Raw genomic sequence first — 20,969 nt, 5'->3', positions numbered from 1 at the left:
GCCAGAGGGAGGTTTTCCCGAAAATCGCCTAGCAACGTTATCTGGTCTTCACATATTTGTGGTGTGGCAGGAATTTATGCATAGGTTGGGGGGGGGGGGTTGCCCCTCCAGCAGATATCATGCACGTGCAGCCCACTACCAAAACCAGCACAATCCCTTTTGTGGCTTTTCAGTTTCTTCCTATCCATTCAAAGGGCCTTTGCTGCACGATACCAAATGTAACAATTTACTGATAAATGCATCTATGTTCTGGCTCATGTGTGAATGTGTTTTTATTCAGGGGTGTCTTGAGGGTCCTTGACACGCAAAGGGAACTAATTAGTAACAAAAGGCAGCTAATGGTAGAATAGTTCTCAGGATACACCATTGTTTCGCCCACCGGGCTTCTTCAGCGATAAGGTTTCCAGGAAATTCCTCAGTGGGTTTTTTTCAGCCAAAAATAGAAAGTAGTCCTCAGGGACGCAGATATCAAAACAAAACATTACAAAGGAGGTCAACTACAGAATACATATTTAACACAGCAGGGCTGGGTAAGTCTGGGCCCTGCCCCCTAGGCCAGGTGGAAAGGGCCTTGCGGGGAGAGGCCTTAACACCTCACAGCCATTTTAAAAATGTTTTTAAAGTGTGCAGAGAGAGTTGCTTTTCCTAATCTCTTAGAGAGACATTTACTTTTAAGGGAGTTACAGAAAATAAAGAAGAAAGTGGTTAAAAATTCCTCAGCCACCAGAAGGTTTTCTATTGGGAATAGTACAGTGGTGCCTCGCAAGACGAAATTAATTCGTTCCGCGAGTTTTTTTGTCTAGCGAATTTTTCATCTTGCGAAGCACGGTTTCCCATAGGAATGCATTGAAAATTAATTAATGCGTTCCTATGGTCAAAAAAAGTCCAAACAAAGCCAAATTTGGTACAACAAGAGTTTATTAGGTGCTCTTTAAAGTCACACATACTGTAAAGAGCATTTCAAAATTCAAACCCAGAAATTTTTTTAAAAAACAGCAGAGTGGCCCAATGGTCACAGAAAATCATAAAAATGCAGAATTAAACCACACAAGCTTCCAGATTCTTGCAAACCCCTCCCCAACTGTTCCCCCAGCCACCCACCACACAGAAATTCAAACCCAGAATTTTTTTCGTCTTGCGAAGCAAGCCCATAGGGAAATTCGTCTTGCGAAGCAGCTCGAAAAACGGAAAACCCTTTTGTCTAGCGAGTTTTTTGTCTTGCAAGGCATTTGTCTTGTGGGGCACCACTGTACCAGGAAGTCTAAAGGAAGAAGACAAGACATTATATTTATACGCAACAGTAGCCGCAAGGCTATTGATTGCGAAAAGTTGGAAAAGTGGTATTACACTGACAAAAATAGACTGGCTTGCCAAATTATTGGAGTATTACAATATATCCAAAACAATGGGAGAAATTGGGAGGATCTCAAAAGAGAAGATAGACAGGGACTGGAAGGTGTTTAAAGGATACTTGCAAAACCATATCGAAAAATCAGAACTCCTATTAGAATAAACAAGTTCCGTTTTAAATACTGAAATACTAAATAAGATGGATAACAATGTGTAATAGAAAAAGAAGCATTACTAAATAAGATGGATAACAATGTGTAATAGAAAAAGAATTATGAAATTAGATTAAAGGCGTGTGAAAGAAAGTAATAGAAGTGGAAAGAAATTGCAATTGAGTAGATTGGAAGTCCAACACAAAGGTGGGGTGAGGGGTGGTGGATGGTTATGGGAAAAGGAATTATCTGTGGGATTGAGTGTAGGTATGTTTGAACAGTTTTGTATGAAATGTATGTTTGTATGCTTGTATATTCGCGATATGTGTGTATTAATGCTGAATTATTTTAATAATAAAAACTTTTTTAAAAATAAAATTTCTTAGCCACCTTTCATTACTGTAAGTTTACAAAGACTTCCCAACACACATGCAGACTGCACAGGTGCAAGAAAACACAGATTAACTCATAATCAATCTGAGTCTGAATTATGACAATCGTAAGTTTGTTGGGTCAAAGTCAGGGTTTATACATGCTACATTCAAATTACGAACTGGCTTATTTTTCAGCGGCATCGCTACAAATAAAATAAAATAAAATAAAAACACCACTCATTGCATCTCCGCCGAAAACCACAGCCTTTTGAAGTTGCTTTGGAACATTGCTACAAGAGTTGGTGTATAAGTTACAGTCGGCGTGCTCCCCACTTTTCAAAAAACAGTATTGCCACATGAAAGCATTAAACGACAGGTGTGTGCAGGAACACACACTCCTGAAACTGCTATGTATTGCCTTGTCTTGTAAGAACTGTGGAAATGGTCTATTTTGTTCTACACAGATGTGCCATTTTTCACAGCATGCATTTGTAGAAGAGTTGTGCATTTGTAAAAGAAAAGAAAAGAAAATGCATCTAAAAAGAATTCTGTCTTCTGCAGCTGATCTGGAGGTCCAGCGTGTGACACCGTGGGAGAACCACCTGCTTTCCTGCCTCTGCAATCAACTGCCTGAAAACCCCAAACAAAAGAGGTGGGTGGTTGTGGTTGGGTTGTGGTTCCTTTGTGCTCCTGAGCGCAACAGATATGAGAAAGCGAAACAAATGGAGGACTAGAAAATCCTAGGCCTAATCCACGCAGTATGCCTGGCAGCTGAAAGCTGGAGGAAGACACAAATCCCATTTGGGAAAGGTATACCAGCATCCATTCTTAAGGAAATTAGCCCTGAGTGCTCACTGGAAGGACAGATCCTGAAGCTGAGGCTCCAATACTTTGGCCATCTCATGAGAAGAGAAGACTCCCTGGAAAAGACCCTGATGTTGGGAAAGATGGAGGGCACAAGGAGAAGGGGACGACAGAGGACGAGATGGTTGGACAGTGTTCTCGAAGCTACAAACATGAGTCTGACCAAACTGCGGGAGGCAGTCGAATACGTGCTCTGGTCCATGGGATCACGAAGAGTCGGACACGACTAAATGACTAAACAACAACAACAATACCAGGATGAGTGCGTCCTTCACTGAGAATCTACACAGAGAGTGTTGGGTGAATCTGTCCATTTCAGTTTCACTCAGTTTCATCATTTCTCCAATTTTAGATTCATCTCTTTACTTTCCACCTTGGTTGCAATTTTTAAAAAAGAAGTCCTCATGAAAATCCACCAGCATTTTCTGCTAATTTCTCCTAATATACAAATTCCCGTATGCAATTACCAGGAGTATACTTAAGAACATGGAAGAAATGTTCTAGCTTTGCTGGATCAAGCCAGGAACCATCTAGTTGAAGCATTCTGGGTGATATTCAATTTAAGTTTTACTCAGAGCAGGCTTACTGAAATTAATAGACCTAACTTAGACAGGTTCGTTGATTTCATAGTTTGATTATGAGAAAAGGCTGTGTGAAAAGGCACTTTCATTTGTCCATCCCAAATCTTCCAACTTCAATGGATGGCCCTGAGTTCCAGTATTTTGTGAGGGAGAAAAACTTCTTCCTATCTGCTTTCTCAATACTTTGTATAATTTATACACCTCTTTCATGCCTCCCTTTACTCTTCTCTATATTTAGGGACGCGGGTGGTCTAAACCACTGAGCCACTTGGGCTTGCCAATCAGAAGGTCAGCGGTTCGAATCCCCGCGATGGAGCTAGCTCCCATTGCTCTGTCCCAGCTCCTGCCAGCCTAGCAGTTCAAAAGCACATCAGTGCAAGTAGATAAATAGGTACCGCTGTGGCGGGAAGGTAAGTGGCGCTTCCATGCGCTCTGGCTTCCGTCACAGTGTCTCGTTGCACCAGAAGTGGTTTAGTCATGCTGGTCACATGACCCGGGAAGCTGTCTGTGGACAAACGCCGGCTCCCTCAGCCTGAAAGCGAGATGAGCGCCGCAACCCCATAGTTGCCTTTGACTCGACTTAACCGTCCAGGGGTCCTTTACCTTTACCTTTTCCCCCTCTCTATTAAAAAGCCCCAACTATTACAGCATTGGTTGTACAGTGGTATCTCGGGTTAAGAACTTAATTCGTTCTGGAGGTCTGTTCTTAACCTGAAACTGTACTTAACCTGATGCACCACTTTAGCTAATGGGGCCTCCTGCTGCTGCCGTGTCGCCGCTGCACGATTTCTGTTCTCATCCTGAAGCAAAGTTCTTAACCCGAGGTAATATTTCTGGGTTAGCAGAGTCTGTAACCTGAAGCGTATGTAACCCGAGGTACCACTGTACAGTATATTCTATTTCAACCTCCTGGCGGAGGACTGAAACTTCTATAGGGATGGGCCAAGGATTATGGTCTCTCCTCAGGCCACAGCTGGAAGGTCTATGGCCTGTCTGACTCACACTTGGCTTCCGCACAGAGACATCCACCTACACACCTCTAACAGGGTACCCTGAATGTGCCACTGGTTTGGCTCCGCTTGATGACTAGGATTCCACCCAATGCCTTTTGCCACCAAGGTGAAGGTAAAGGGACCCCTGACCATTAGGTCCAGTCGTGGACGGCTCTGGGGTTGCAGCGCTCATCTCGCTTTATTGGCCAAGGGAGCTGAGGTACAGCTTCTGGGTCATGTGGCCAGCATGACTAAGCCGCTTCTGGTGAACCAGAGCAGTGCACAGAAACGCCGTTTACCTTCCCGCCAGAGCGGTACCTATTTATCTACTTGCACTTTGACGTGCTGTCGAACTGCTAGGTTGGCAGGAGCAGGGACCGAGCAACAGGAGCTCACCCTGTCGTGGGAATTCGAACCGCCAACCTGATCGGCAAGCCCTAGGCTCTGTGGTTTAACCCACAGCACCACCTGTGTCCATTTACCACCAAATGTTGTGACATTTGCTATGAGGAAGGCAAAACTTCCAGACTGGCCAATCTGTCTGCAGGCAAATTCCTTCCTGGCTCCAAATATGACAACCGTTAGCAACCATAGCAAGGTCAGATAATACAAAGGAGGAGGAGGAGGAGGAGGAGGAGGAGGAGGAGGAGGAGGAGGAGAAGGAGGAGAAGGAGAAGGAGAAGGAGAAGGAGAAGAAGAAGAAGAAGAAGAAGAAGAAGAAGAAGAAGAAGAAGAAGAAGAAGAAGAACAACAACAACAACAACAACAACAACAACAACAACAACAACAACGAAAAACAGTTGAACATCCAACCCTGGAAGAAAATATGGTTAAATTTCATAAGAAGCTAATGACCTAAAAGGCAATAAAAGGTTAAACTAAACACTTATAGGAGCATGAAGGGAGGGAAGGTTTGCCCTTCTGCTAACTGCATTGAACGTGCCCAGTGCAGCCAGTTTTTATGCATTGCTGCTGGATAGAAGTGGAAACTTCCAGCCCAGCCCATCTCCAGCATCTTAAGTTTGATATGGGCTCAAATTGAACTAAACCAGACTAATAATAATAATAATAATAATAATAATAATAATAATAATAATAATAATTTATACCCCACCCATCTGACTGGGTTTCCCCAGCCACTCTGGGCAGCTTCCAACAAAATGTTAAAATACAGTGGTCTGTTAAACATTAAAAGCTTCCCTAAACAGGGCTGCCTTCAGATGTCTTCTAAAAGTCTGGTAGTTGTTGTTCTCTTTGACATCTGACAGGAGGGTGTTCCGAAGGGCGGGTGCCACTACCGAGAAGGCCCTCTGCCTGGTTCCCTGTAACTTGGCTCCTCGCAGTGAGGGAACCGCCAGAAGCCCCTTGGCGCTGGACCTCAGTGTCCAGGTAGAACGATGGGGGTGGAGATGCTCCTTCAAACTCCTGCATAGGACCCCTGACCATTAGGTCCAGCTGGGACCGAGCTGGGACCAAGCAACGGGAGCTCACCCCGTCGCGGGGATTCGAACCACTGACCTTCTGATAGGCAAGTCCTAGGCTCTGTGGTTTAAGCCACAGCACCACACATGTCCCTAAATACAGTGGTACCTCGCAAGACGAATGCCTCGCAAGACAAAAAACTCGCTAGACGAAAGGTTTTTCCGTTTGCGAGTTGCCTCGCAAGACGAATTTCCCTATGGGCTTGCTTCGCAAGACGAAAACGTCTCGCGACTTTGTTTCCTTTGTCTAAATAATAATTCGCAAGACGAAAAATTCGCTAGACGGCAAAACTTGCGGAACGAATTAATTTCGTCTTGCGGGGCACCACTGTATTATGTTATGTGTTACCAAATAAAGCTGTCTAATAGCAGTTGAATGTGTTTCTTAGATGCACAGTCATATTTTTATTAATTCATAGCAATCTATCCTGGACATAATTTAGTCTTGAGTGCAAAGAGTTTTAGTCCTTCACAGCGAGATGTTTAATAGTCCTCAGGGCGTTTGGTTTTTGTAATGTAGATTAGAAGAGGCAGTAAAAGAAAGACAGGAAGTTTTCAGAACAACAGGAAACCTCAGTCACATTTAGGGGGTCTAACGAACCCACCAGCATAGAGAAATGCAGCCACGTTCTATCTCACGGTACCCAGGTGTTGCTATGTTGGATGTCAGGGCTCACCACAATCTTTGCAAACCGAGCTGACACAAAAATTCAGCACTTGCTCATTGGTTATGAACAAGAATGTCTCAAACGAGAAAAAAGCAACAAGGGATCCTGCGTTAAAGCTAAAGGCTAAAGATGATTTATGGACCATGGACACTGAGGGCAATGGTTTATTATTTTATGATGCTTACTATACCATCTAAATATGTTTCAGCAACCATGAGCATATATATCACATCACCACCATGACAATATCCTTTTTTAAAAAAAAAGATATTTATTAAAGTTTCAACGTTTTACAAAAATAAGAAAAAAAAGAAAAAAGAAAATACAAAGTAAAAACAGTTAAAAACAGATCAGTTTTTCCAAATCTTATCTTTCATTTGCTTGTTTCCCTGACCTCCTCACACCTCCCTTTTTTGTATTCCAGTTCAATTGATTTTATCTTAATCTTTTATCTTAATATATTATAGCTTTATACTATCACCTGTTAACAAACCATTTTACATATTCCTTTATAACATTGCTACTAAAAACCGCTTAACTTCAATCCAACATCATTCTAACATTCATTAATTTTGCAGTGTTTCTGTAGATAGTCTTTAAATTTCTTCCAATCTTCTTCCACCGACTCTTCTCCCTGGTCTCGGATTCTGCCGGTCATTTCCGCCAGTTCCATATAGTCCATCACCTTCACCTGCCATTCTTCCAGAGTGGGTAAATCTTGTGTCTTCCAATACTTTGCAATAAGTATTCTTGCTGCTGTAGTAGCATACATAAAGAAAGTTCTGTCCTTCTTTGGGACCAATTGGCCGACTATGTCCAGGAGAAATATCCTGCTTCCCTCTCTCTGTTCCCTTTTGTATCATATCTTTTTAGATTGTAAAACTGAGGACAGGAATCGTCTTGTTTTTATTGATAATTAAGACATGCCGGGAGTCTTTTTGGCTGAAGACAGAGTAGGGTACAGATGCCTTGATTTAACACTTAAATGAAGAACTATAGGAAAAACAGGGACGCGGGTGGTGCTGTGGGTTAAACCACAGAGCCTAGGACTTGCTGATCAGAAGGTTGGTGGTTCGAATCCCTGCGACGGGGTGAGCTCCCGTTGCTCGGTCCCTGCTCCTGCCAACCTAGCAGTTCAAAAGCACCTCAAAGTGCAAGTGGATAAATAGGTACTGCTCCGGCGGGAAGGTAAACGGCGTTTCCATGCGCTGCTCTGGTTTGCCAAAAGCGGCTTAGTCATGCTGGTCACATGACCTGGAAGCTCCCTTGGCCAATAAAGCGAGATGAGTGCCGCAACCCCAGAGTCGGTCACAACTGGACCTAATGGTCAGGGGTCCCTTTACCTATAGGAAAAACAACAGCTCACATTTTCACAATAGGAGAAAGCAGGCAGCAGGCTCATGCACGGCTTATTGGCTTCTTTTTTTTCTTATTCGAAGCAATAACTGTATATAGGCAGTGAATGTGATGTCAGTCACAGAAAAAGAGAGCACAAAAAGCTGGATGTGCTGCTATTACAACATATTATTATTACAACTAGCAGGGTCTAGATTAGCATGACTCTGCCTATCTCCAGAGGGTCTCCCTAGCCGCTTTACTCTGTGCCCCTCTCTTTGTAGCTAGCATATCTTCTATACAGTGGTACCTTGGGTTAAGTACTTAATTCATTCCGGAGGTCCATTCTTAACCTGAAACTGTTCTTAACCTGAAGCACCACTTTAGCTAATGGGGCCTCCCACTGCTGCCGTGCCGCCGGAGCATGATTTTTGTTCTCATCCTGAAGCAAAGTTCTTAACCCCAGGTGCTATTTCTGGGTTAGCGGAGTCTATAACCTGAAGCATCTGTAACCTGAAGCGCCTGTAACCTGAGGTACTACTGTATATGGAATCTTCCATTATATGCAGCATCCGCAATTCAATGCAGCTGGTTTGATGAAAGATACACAGCACGACCCATCCCTTCCCATGTGCCTGGAGTTGGGCATGGAGAAGGGAATTCTCACGGGACTCAATGGAGCCTTTCAATGTGCCCCGTCTTAGCTGGGTGCAGACAGGTGCTGGTAAAGCGTGATGTGCGTCTGATCTTTACTGATAGCAGGCGGTCTGTCAATATATTCCTGGCAAAGAGGCCGCTCGTTTTCAGAGCACAAGCTGGCTAGAGGGGAGGTGTGTTTATACACACACAAAATAAATTGCTTCTCTTTAGTGAAACCATGACTCTTGTGATGCAGAATACCTCCCCTTTTCCCCCTTTCTAGTGTTCAAAAGAAAACCCTTGCAGAAACTGATTCCGCAATCCTTTCCATCTTTGAGATTGTAATTATCTGTTTGGGAATAAATAAAATAAACAAAATAAGGGCCATAATGAATGTGACATGTGAGACCTGCGGTGGATATTTTGCTTTCTAAAAAGCCAAAACCAAAAACCCTGAACATGTAAAGCACGGAGAGGAGGGAAGGCTCCCGACTTTTCATGAAAACAGCAACTTGTGCAAGCGGGTGCTTTATATGATGCCTGCATTCCTCCCCCCCCTTTTTTTGAGCCCATCATTCCTTCGAGCTACTGTGTGCCCTGCAGCAGAAAAAAAAAGAAATTGTTATTTAGGGGATTTGAATTTAATTCTAAATTATATACCAGAAACGTGGGAGATTACAAGGGGTCAACCAAAATGGTCAAAGGCCTGGAAACGATGCCTTATGAGGAACGGCTAAGGGAGCTGGGCATGTTTAGCCTGGAGAAGAGGAGGTTAAGGGGTGATATGATAGCCATGTTCAAATATATAAAAGGATGTCACATAGAGGAGGGAGAAAGGTTGTTTTCTGCTGCTCCAGAGAAGCGGACATGGAGCAATGGATCCAAACTACAAGAAAGAAGATTCCACCTAAACATTAGGAAGAACTTCCTGACAGTAAGAGCTGTTCGACAGTGGAATTTGCTGCCAAGGAGTGTGGTGGAGTCTCCTTCTTTGGAGGTCTTTAAGCAGAGGCTTGACAACCATATGTCAGGAGTGCTCTGATGGTGTTTCCTGCTTGGCAGGGGGTTGGACTCAATGGCCCTTGTGGTCTCTTCCAACTCTATGATTCTATGATTCTATGGGTCAAAAAAGTGGATGTACCGTGCCATAAAAAATATGTACCATGCCATATTAGAAGCAAAAAAATTTGTTCTGATGAATTGGAAGAGCCGCAAAAAGATTCCATTGAGCACATGGATTGACAATATGGACAGACTAGCCACATATGAACGAATTGCATGTCGACGTAAATTAAGGATGGATAAATATGAAGAAATCTAGAAGGAATATTTAAGTGATAAGGCGGATAGTGGTGGGAAGTAGGGGAGGAGAGGTGGGGAAATATTGTTTAAATGGTGTAGTCATAGGTATATCAAAACTCAAATCTGTAATGTTAAATTGTATTATTAGTGTTATTGCGGTTTTTGTTGGATGTGTTTTTTGTGGTGGTTGTTGTTATTGAAAAAATGATTAAATAAATTTTTAAAAAGGAAAAAAAAGACCCCACACATCACACTCAGGTACCACAATGGGGCCTGTGTTTTTCCACTACCCAATTCATAGCATTGGGTGGAGGTGGTGAATCTAGAAAATGGCATGGACCTGGCGTGGGAAAGGTTATCCTCACTCTCTGATAACAACGTGTGGGATCCTACCCCCACACCCCGGCATGGCTGCTTTAACTCCCCTCCTCCAAAGTCAAAGATGGATCTCCTGCATTTCTTATGGACCCAAAGCCCCGTTGAACTCTGCAAGATTCAATTTTGAGTAAACATGCACAGGATTGAGGGTAAAAAAAGAAGAAGTTTACTGCCATCTGTGGGCATGAAGCAGTAGTGCGCAGGGACATAAATCACATGTAAGGGGTTCTTAATGTGCTGCCCATTTTGTAGAGGATTATCGTGGATCTTGAAGAGGACAGTGCCTCTCTCCCACCCCTGGTCATAGTGCTATAAAGGGCAGTCCATAGCTTATTTTGCAGTGCAAGGTCATAGAAACTTCAGTTTGTTCTTTATTAATGTTGTTTAGTTGTTTAGTCGTGTCTGACTCTTTGTGACCCCATGGACCAGAGCACGCCAGGCCCTCCTGTCTTCTACTGCCTCCCGCAGTTTGGTCAAACTCATGCTGGTAGCTTTGAGAACACTGTCCAACCATCTCGTCCTCTGTCGTCCCCTTCTCCTTGTGCCCTCCATCTTTCCCAACATCAGGGTCTTTTCCAGGGAGTCTTCTCTTCTCATGAGGTGGCCAAAGTATTGGAGCCTCAGCTTCATGATCTGTCCTTCCAGTGAGCACTCAGGGCTGATTTCCTTAAGAATGGATAGGTTTGATCTTCTTGCAGTCCATGGGACTCTCAAGAGTCTCCTCCAGCATCATCATCATCATCATCATCTTATTTATGATTTTCAGTTTTATACATTTCAATAATTTTACAATCATTTTAACATTTCAGAACTTGACTTCCTTTCCCCTCTTTCTGTGTTTCCTTATTTTTTATATTTTCTGCATATTCCAAATTAACTTAATTTACTCATTTATTCATCTACTTTAAATATATACTCTTATAAAACTGCCAGTTATTACAATAATCCTGCCAATGTTCTTATCTGTTTACAGTCTTATCTGTAAATATTCAATAAACCAGTTCCATTCTTTTATCTTGATTTCTTATTTTTCCAGTAAGTTTCACCATTTCTGCATATTCCATAAGTTTTTGTATCCATTCTTCCTTTGCTGGGACTCCCCCTCCCCCATTTTTGGACAAGTAACAGTCTTGCCTAGAAATTTCAGTTTCTTGTTCATTCTGCTGCTTTGAGCTTTCCTGGGAAAGAGGAACTGGGAGCTAACCATCGCCTTCAGGTGCATCTGGGGCATTGATAGTGATGTAAAAATTGGGGTTTGGCTTTTGCTGCCCAACTCCCCATGGGGCTCTGAGTCCCCTAAGTCCATGATAGGTCAGAGAAAAATGGATGGAGGAAGGTTCCAGTGGAAAGCAAGGCAGATCTTTATTTTTCTGTTGCTACAGAGTTCACTCCCCTCCTTCCAAGGACGGAGAGACCCTGAACAAAAGTGTGCAGGAACCTTTTGACATTGTTCAACCCCCTTACCCAAAGACCATCCCAAAACCATCATACATACATGATAGGAGGCAATCTACAGCAGAAATCCTGCCTGCCAGGATACCTGATAATAGTCGCTGATTGCATTACCTGGGCAGCCTAGCCATTCTTTTTTTTTTTTTTTTTTTTAAGCGTTTATTAATTTTCCAGTAAGAACATCCAATTAACATATCAAATCCAATAAAAATAAAAAACTAAAATTAAAAAAGTCCAATTGTCTTCCAAATTGTAATCTTAATTTTTTTTACTTCCCACGGTCTGAATTCCAAAGCGTTTTCTACATCATAGTCCTGCGTCTTATCATAGATGTTTTCATAATTCCATATCATGATTTTATCCTCCACGTTTGTCAATCATGTCAGAAGGCGAATGCTTTTTTCCCATGGAGTGCAGATTTGCCAGTGTGTTGTACTCTTTCAACTGTTTTTGTTTTTCGATTGCTTCATCTAATTGCCTCCATTCCAGGCTTCTGTCCAGCTCTTTAAAGATTATTATTTTGGCAACTCCCAAATCGTTAGTCTTTCCCATCCAGCTGTTATCAGAGAAACAGAAGAAAACCTTCTTCAAAGCTTGTTGATTTATTCTTAAGCAAACTGCTTGTTATGTAGCCATATATCAGACATGATGATCAATTAGCCTTTGGAATCCGCCGAGTCCCCCCTTCAGGCCCTGGAGGGGAGCTGCCAGACATCCATTTAGCCTTTTCTCTCGCTCATAAAGTTCTTTTTGCAAGCAGTTGCATATTTAATATTGTCTCCAATCTTTATAACCAGCCATTGGTTAGCTCCTGTTTCTCTTAATCAGGGAGGTATTTCAGATATTCCGTAACTGCGTAGCGGGTAGGTACCATTTTGTTCTTTGTTTTCGTCTTTAACAGGCATTTCAAATCTTAAAAGCGGCTGCGAATAAGTCCCAATTATACATAAAAGTCCATCTGTGCTCACTTTTTAAAAAGCAATTTGGGTACTTAATGAGGCTTGGCATGCAAAACCAATTGTTAATGTTAGAAGAAGGAAAAAAAACATACAAAGCCCCTCCGGATTCCAAACACCATGATGTGGATCTCTTTGAAGTTCGATCTTTTACACCAAAGACTATAGAACACGTAGGTTTTTTTCCAGCTTCGTCAGTTCAGAGCGTGTCTGTTTGTTTTTAAAATCTTTATATTTTCCCAAACAGATGCGTCCGGCTATGGGGTGGCATCGCAGGAGTGTCAGTCGTCCCTTGCTCCGTGACCCAGTGCCCCTGCCGTCTGCCACATCGGCAATCTGGGGCAAACTGCAGGTTGTCGAGACAGTCCACCCCTGCCCTGGGGCCTTGCCATGTTGCTCCAAAGAAACTTGAAGGCTGTATTAAAAAAGGTAAAGGCAAAGGACCCCTGGATGGTTAAGTCCAGTCAAAGGCGACTAAGGGGTTGCGGCGCTCACCTCGCTTTCAGGCTGATGGAGCCGGCGTTCGTCCACAGACAGCTTTCCGGGTCATGTGGCCAGCATGACTAAACTGCTTCTGGCTCAACAGGACACCGTGATGGAAACCAGAGCGCACAGAAATGCCATTTACTTTTCTGCCACAGCGGTGCCTATTTATCTACTTGCACTGGCATGCTTTCGAACTGCTAGGTTGGCAGGAGCTGGGACAGAGCAACAGGAGCTCACCCCATTGCCGGGATTCGAACTGCCAACCTTCCGATCGGCAAGCCCAAGAGGCTCAGTGGTTTAGACCACAGCGCCACAGTTCAGTCTTCTTCAGACCTTGGCAGCCTGTGGGGCAACACAGAAGCCTTGCACTATGTTGCTCCAATGAAAGTGGTTGGTGTCAGGTGTTCTGTATGTTTGTTCGTTCCTTAGCGTCTCCTGCTCTGAGCTGGAATCTGCAATACAAGGTGGACCAGGCTTCAAAAACCTGCACTGTGATTCGTTGCCTGGCGCAAAGCAGCCAATCGTGCACAAGGTGGGTGTCGCCAGGGGGCTGGCTGAACTGTATATAAACCAGACCCTTTCTCCTGTTTCCGCAGTCTGCTCCAGAGGCCTCCATAAAGCCTTGAAGCTCAATCACTGCCAGGGCTGTCTTTAGCATATGCGCCTCCGGGGTGCAGAGATCTGCCAGCGCCCCCAAATTTAGCGTAGTTGAGTCTGACAAGCGCCGCCATGGATCATCATCTGGGGGGAAAAGCCAGCAGAGGCTGGCTTTGCTCAGCAACGCACCATCGAGGACTGCCAAGAGAAAACACTTGAAAACCAGCCGACTCCACGCATGCTAGGAGTGCAATGCGCTGGTTTTGATTTTGTTAGCATCCCCTCCCCCTGGAGATCTGAGCCTACACCGTTCCATTGCTGCGCTCGGAAGGCCCACTCATTATCCCTGAGGAAGAAGAGACCTGTGTGTTATGTACTGAAGTTCTCACCCTGGGCCAGCAGGGGGATACTTTTCACTCAGGTCCACATATGCAAATAAGGGATCAAAAGTGACATTCAGTGATTGGATAGCTACAGAAAATGGTTACTGTTGCATTCTAGTGGAGCTCTATATAAGCAGGCTGGCTGAACCCTTCAGTTCAGTTCTGTTCTGGCCTGTGAATAAACAAGAGCTTTTTGAAGAATCGCTGTGTCATCTGATATGTTCACCCACAACTTAACACTGTGGGTGAGGGGAGCCAAGCTGGGCCCCTTTACGGCTGGAGGCGCCACCATGAAGCTGGAGATCTCCGCCTCTCGTTACGAGGACAAGCTCAGTAGTGATGAGGAAAGCAGCAGTGTGTCATCGCTGCTGCCTGACGACAGTGAGCTGGGCTTCAACAGCGATTGCGCCGCCCTCAGTCTGGCCAATGGCATTGGGGCCTCTCCGCAGCAAGGCTCGGAGCATTCGCCCAGCAACACAAAAACAGCACCGGGGAAGCCTTGCATGCGTTGCCCGAGGCCTCCCTACTTGTACATCGTGCTGATCACCATGGCAATCCATGGCAAACCGCCGGGGGGCTCCTGACTGGCTGAAATCAACAACTACCTGATGGGCTGCTTCCCCTTCTTCTGCGGTGCCTACACAGGCTGGCGCAACTCCAACTCCGTTGCTCAGTCCCTGCTCCTGCCAACCTAGCAGTTCGAAAGCACGTCAAAGTGCAAGTAGATAAATAGGCACCACTCCGGCGGGAAGGTAAACAGCGTTTCCGTGCGCTGCTCTGGTTCGCCAGAAGCGGCTTAGTCATGCTGGCCACATGACCCGGAAGCTGTACGCCGGCTCCCTTGGCCAATAAAGCGAGATGAGTGCCGCAACCCCAGAGTCGGTCACGACTGGACCTAATGGTCAGGGGTCCCTTTACCTTTACCTGGCTTTTGCTCCGACATGGATGTGAGAGGCAGGGAGACGCTGGGTGCAAAAGCACTTCACCTCTCTGTAACCCTCCAATGCTGCCATTAAGAGCAGCGGTTCTTCTGCTCGTTAAGAGATTAATTAGGATTAGTGCACAGACACATGCTGTTAATGATGGGACAAGATTAAGGACCGCCAAATCAAAACAGCTACAAGGTCGTACAGATTTAAATTGGAAAGATGACTTCATTCGAGCAACAAGATGGTATGTGTTGGGGGGGGGGGAGCCAATCACTTCATTATAAATCCTTACTTACATAAATGACTCGGCAAACCCCTCAAGAATGCCAAAAACTTTGTTCTTTAAAGCAAGTGAAGAAGAAAGGAGATGGGAGTACAGATATGGATTATAATGAGAAGCTGGACTGTGTGAGGAAAATATTGTTTGGAATAATTATAAAAATGACTTGGAGCCTCTGCGGAGTTAATTTCTCACTTGATTGAGGGGAGGAGGGACTGAACTTTGAAGACATGCCATAGCTCTGGCAGGACACTAGATCATTCTTCTATAGATAATTATAATTGTTTTGATGGGACGTGGAGGGGAGAATTTGGAGGCCTGCCAGGGCTTTGGCAGGTCGTTGGGATACTCCCTGCCTGAAATCAAAAGTGGAATTTTACAGCTGCAATCAGAAGAGTTGAGAACAAAGACAGAGATTTCTCCAGAGTAACTTCGAGTCAACAAAGCTGTAAGGCACAAAAGGATCAGGAATAATTAATAGGAACATAATATTTGATAAAGAATTAGAGGAACAATTGGTGGAAATTAAAACCTCACACAGGAAGAAGAAAGGAGAACTTCACTTGCGAATTTACAAATGATTACGTATATGTGTTAATGCGAATTGAAGTTAATAATTGTAGCTGTGATATAAGGTATGTGGGGCTGTTGAAGAGGATGCACCTATGGTGGAGGATATTGTGTCTCTGGGAAATTCCATAGGCTTAGAAGTGAGTGGTGATGATAAGGAGTTAGTGGAGGAGCACAAGACTGAGCTCATCACAGAAGAACTTCAAAACTTTCTGATAAAGCAGTGACAGGTGGCAACTGAGGAAATATTTTCAAAGGAGGAGAGGAGCAGAGAGAGTGTATCTACTGTAGTGATCAAAGAAATGTTTGCAAATGGGCCGAAGTGCAAACTTTTGTCGAAAAATATCACCCCGATAAAGCTGCTGTAAGTCATGCCACTAACACTTTCAATGATAACGCTATGTCTCACTTCAGACAAATTTTAAAACATTGGCAAAAGCAAGTCTCAATTGAAAAAACTTTGGTGAGGAAAAGATCCAGTGAGTCTGAACCAGGTGTCAGTGGTGTAAAAAAAAAAAAAAAAAAAGCAAGAGAAGGAATGGCAGGAGAGGAGTCACCGATTGAGATTTTGGAAGAGGACCCCGACCCCCCATCCAAACAATGACTATCATCAGTGCAGGTAAGAAAAAGGCACATTTTCAATTTTTTAAATCAACAAAAATACTGTTTTATTGATTTTACAGTACACTGCATTGTTCATTGCTTTCATTTTATGGCTCAATGGTCTCGTTAGATGCTAAAATTCATGTTAAATTTCTGTTTTAAGGGTTGTTTTTAATAGTCTGGAACAGATTCATCCACTTTACATTACTTTCTATGGGAAAGTGCACCTTGGTTTTGGAAAGCTTTGGTTTTGGAACGGGCTTCTGGAACAGATTAAGTTTGAGAACCAAGGTACCACTGTAATTTTCTTGGCTTACCTGTCTTGGGTTACTTGGACTGACCCCGGACTGTGTTTCCTGATCTTTGGACTCGGGACTGCGTTGTTTGGATTGGCTTCTGGACTTGGGAGATTTGTCTTGGCACACTATCTACCAGGTCGGCCAGCGGAGCAGGGCAGAAGTGTGTGGCATCCTAGTTCAGGGCAAAGGAATGCAGGAAAGTGACTTGCACCTCTCTCTTCCAGCAACATCTGACCAGCCTGTTGCACACCATCCTTGGGATGGAGGAATATAAGGCAGATGTGTGCCATCACTTCCCACAGCTGCTGATAGCTCTCCTGGAGATGATTTCCAACTTCCTCTATGACCAGGAATTCCTCAAGTGAGTAGTGTGTCGCAAAGGGGCCAATGGAATCCTTTCTCCTTCAGCCTCTAGGGGTTTCCATTTCAGCCTGGTTTTCCAAAGGAGACTGTCCGTCAGGTGGCTACTAGGGAGCAAGGATGGGGACGGAATCTGATCCTGTTTGCATGTCAAGGCAGATCTGCATAATTCACCATTTCTGGAAAAGTTACCGTATTTTTTGCTCTATAAGACGCACCTTTTCCCTCCTAAAAAGTAAGGGAAAATGTGTGTGCGTCTTATGGAGCGGCTAAGCCCGAAGCTAGAACAGCGAGACGGAGCGCTGCGCAGCGCTCCCTCTACCTATTCGGGTTTTGGATAGCCCCCACGAAGCCTCCGTAGGACAGCGGGATGAAGGCTCCTCGCTGCCCTGCGGAGTCTTCTTGTGGGAAGTGGGGGCTCTGTCCCTTCCCCCACCTCCCAGAAAAGCCCCCAAGAACCGCGCTCCCTTTAAAGAACGCACGGTTCTTGCGGGAGATGGGGGAAGGTACAGTGGGCAGCTTACCTGCGCGCAGCCTCTTCCAGGCAGGGGGAGCCTTCATCCCGCTGCCCGGGTGTGATGGCCTGGGAATCCGATTCAGAGGATGAACCGGAGGAATCCCAGCCTGCACAGGAGTCCCCGCCTCCAGGGCCGGCTGAACTGGGGCAGCGCCTTGATTCTGAGGCGCCTGCACCTGTGCCGGATCCTCAGGAGCAGGCACCAGGTGAATCCAGTCTGGCTCCAGAGGTAGTTGAGGACTCAGTGCCTGCAGGTGAGTCTCCCCCTGGGCCCAGTAACCCTTCAGCCTCTCCTGAACTGCAGAGGCTCAGGGCAGAGAGGCGAAGGGAACTGGTTTCTCCCAGGAGGAGTGCTCGCCTTAAGTCCAGGAGAGGCGGGTCTCCTGGGGGCCGGGACCGCCCCTGGCCTCAGAGAAGATAAAGGCCAGTCAGCCCGGTCCCAGGTTGCGGGAGCAACGTCCTCGCTGAGTACCTGCTCCTGTCCGGACCCAGACCTGACCCTCCAGTGTTCCTGTCCCCGCTCGGCTTCCTGCTTCGGACCTCGCCCCGCTCCTTGCGAACTGTTTTCAGGCCAGTGACCCAGGACCGGACTTCGACTACGTCAACGGTAACCTTCCCCCCGGGAACAGCACACCGGGAGAGGCTTCAGTGGCTATCCTAGAAGCCAGATCTCTCTTGCTGTTCTGGCTTCTGGGATTCAGATTTATTTATTTTTTGTTTCCTCCCCCCCAAACTAGGTGCGTCTTATCGTCTGATGTGTCCTATAGAGCGAAAAATACGGTAACCTCTGGGGTAGCCTCGTAAATGTGGTTTTCCAGTTTGGTTCTTGGTTTTCTGGCTTACAAAAATCAAATAGCAAACAGTACAGAAAACAAGGATCTTTTGATGCTACCCTGCTCAGAGCAGCTGTTGGGCCCCCCCAAAAAAAGATCCCTGATCCCCAAAACCTGTGGCAATGACCTTCTGGGTAATTCTGGCCTTGCTTTGGTTACAGAGGGGCTAAGGAACTTCTGCATCTCATTCTCGACACCACTGGAGAGCAACCAGAAATGGCCATCGTAGACCAGCTTTTCAGACCGGAGACCTTCAGCTAGAGGTTGTCTGCCATGGTGAAGTAAGAGGAAGAACACCGTGAGCTCCCAATGGTATGACAAACGGAGTTCAAGGCATGGGATAGGACTGTGCCCCTGTTTGCTTTCTGTGGTGTCTTCCCCTTCCTTAGCAAGATCTGGTTCTCCATTTCGGGGCTCTAGGAAAGCGAGATGAGCACCGCAACCCCAGAGTCGGTCACGACTGGACCTAATGGTCAGGGGTCCTTTTACCTTTACCTTTTTACCCAGAGTTGTTGAGCTTTCTTTAGGGGGAACTGTTGCCGAAAACCACTCGCCCACAGGACCAATGAGCGTGTATAACAAGCCAAAAATAACACGGCCAATAGCCACTGACAATCTCCAGCTAGCGGCAGCAACCAATCCCACGTCCCCCCACCCTGCACTGCCCATGTATAAGACAACCCCCAGTTTTGAACTATATTTTACAGTAAAGAAAACCTTGTCTAATACATGGGAAAGTATGGTATTTATGGGGCAACAAGAGGGTCTAATGCTAATGATATTTAGTACCCTCCTAACAAAGGGGCACGGGTGGCTCTGTGGTCTAAACCACAGAGCCTAGGACTTGCCGATCGAAAGGTTGGCAGTTCGAATCCCCGCGACGGGGTGGCTCCCGTTGTTCGGTCCCAGCATTTCTGTGCACTGCTCTGGTTCGCCAGAAGTGGCTTAGTCATGCTGGCCACATGGCCCAGAAGCTGTACGCCGGCTCCCTTGACCAGCAAAGCGAGATGAGCGCCGCAACCCCAGAGTCATTTGTGACCGGACCTAATGGTCAGGGGTCCCTTTACCTTTACCCTCCTAACAAAATCTCCTGTCTTTCCTGCATGAAACGATGAAACTACAATGAAAAATGGCAGCCTATCAGCTGGAGCCTGAGAGGCAGCCTCCGAAAACAGGAAGACGCAAGGAGAATGTCATCTGCTGGGAAAGGAGCCTCACTGAAGACGACACCCACGATATCGACCCACAACATTCCAGTGACTTTGGGGACTGGAAACTTTTAACTGACTAAAACAGCGAGATGAAAATGTGAGCAGGACTTGAAATAAGAGCAACACTGTTTAATTATTAAGATAGGTTAAAATGGATGTGTTAATGCTGCATAGGAGAAATATGCAGCATTAAAGGGTAAACAATACTTTATAAATTTATGTAGGAGTATTTGGGAGTATATTATATTGCATTTTTGTATATTATTTTCTTTTCTTTTTAATATGCATCTTTGTTCTCCCCCCTCACTTCCCCTCTTTCCCCCTTTGCATCACTTTATTACTTTATAATTGCAATTATTTTGATAAAAATATATATTTTTAAAGAGGGTAAATATGGAAACCATAGGAGGGGAGGCCAGGAAGTCAACAGATAAAGTAACTTATGGTTTGTAATTTTTTTGTGAAAAATAAATAAGGTGTTTTTTTAAAAAAATAGACCCAAAGTTTTGTCTTGGCCATCCCAGGGAAACTAATGGGGAAGCATGGTTGGTTGGAGGGTTAATGCAGTGAAAGCTGCTATCCTAGTATCTAGGTGCAAACAAAGCCTAATAGAGTGGTACCTCGGGTTAAGTACTTAATTCGTTCCGGAGGTCTGTACTTAACCTAAAATGGTTCTTAACCTGAAGCACCACTTTAGCTAATGGGGCCTCCTGCAGCTGCGCAATTTCTGTTCTCATCCTGAAGCAAAGTTCTTAACCTGAAGCACTATTTCTGGGTTAGCGGAGTCTGTAACCTGAAGCATATGTAACCTGAAGCGTATGTAACCCAAGGTACCACTGTATCCTGAAGACACCACAGTCTTCATTCCAAAGAAACTGAACCCAGGGTAAACACAGGCACCCCTAGAGATTGGGATGTTCACAAGAGTCCTTTTTCACCATACTGCCCCACTTCCTCATGTGAAGAACAGAAGATGCTCCATCAGTTTCTCCCCAGAATGGATCTTGCCTGCAACCTCTTATTGTGGGGTCTCAGGAAAAGCCGCAGAGGCCTGTTCTTCTCCTGTTTTTTGGTTAGCCTTGATGCCATTTTGCTTCTGTACAAAAAACTGCCTGCTTTAGAATTTGTGAGCCACAAATATGTGAAGGCCAGATAACGTTGCTAGGCGATTTTCAAGAAAACCTCCCTTTGCCAGGCAACTCTCCCTTTCAAGGTCTCCGGGCAGGGTGTCCTGTTTTGATCAGAGCAAGGAACCTTGAAAGGAGGAAAGGGAGGGGGGGGGGATGCGTATAAAAAGTATGAAAAAAGCCCGCTCTGTTTTACTCAGTTGACAAGTGATTATGGGAATCTCCTCTGTCTATGGCATTTATTGGCTTT

At 45.1% G+C, this 20,969-nt stretch overlaps 1 long non-coding RNA gene across 2 annotated transcripts; it reads left to right on the top strand.

Moving 5' to 3' along the window:
* Positions 1 to 2,439: 2,439 nt before the first annotated feature.
* Positions 2,440 to 20,035, top strand: LOC114583687 (uncharacterized). 2 transcript variants are annotated; one of them, XR_013390466.1, is made up of 4 exons: positions 2,440 to 2,528; positions 16,896 to 17,032; positions 18,543 to 18,693; positions 19,518 to 20,035. It is a non-coding gene; the product is annotated as an uncharacterized LOC114583687 (long non-coding RNA). The 2 variants fall into 2 exon arrangements; XR_003703573.2 differs by lacking the exon at positions 2,440 to 2,528 and adding an exon at positions 14,573 to 16,388.
* Positions 20,036 to 20,969: the final 934 nt, after the last annotated feature.

This window comes from Podarcis muralis, chromosome 13 (genome assembly GCF_964188315.1).
Source record: "Podarcis muralis chromosome 13, rPodMur119.hap1.1, whole genome shotgun sequence".
Lineage (NCBI taxonomy): Eukaryota > Metazoa > Chordata > Lepidosauria > Squamata > Lacertidae > Podarcis > Podarcis muralis.
Note: the sequence above shows the minus strand (reverse complement) of the source record. Positions and strands in the feature narration are given on the sequence as shown.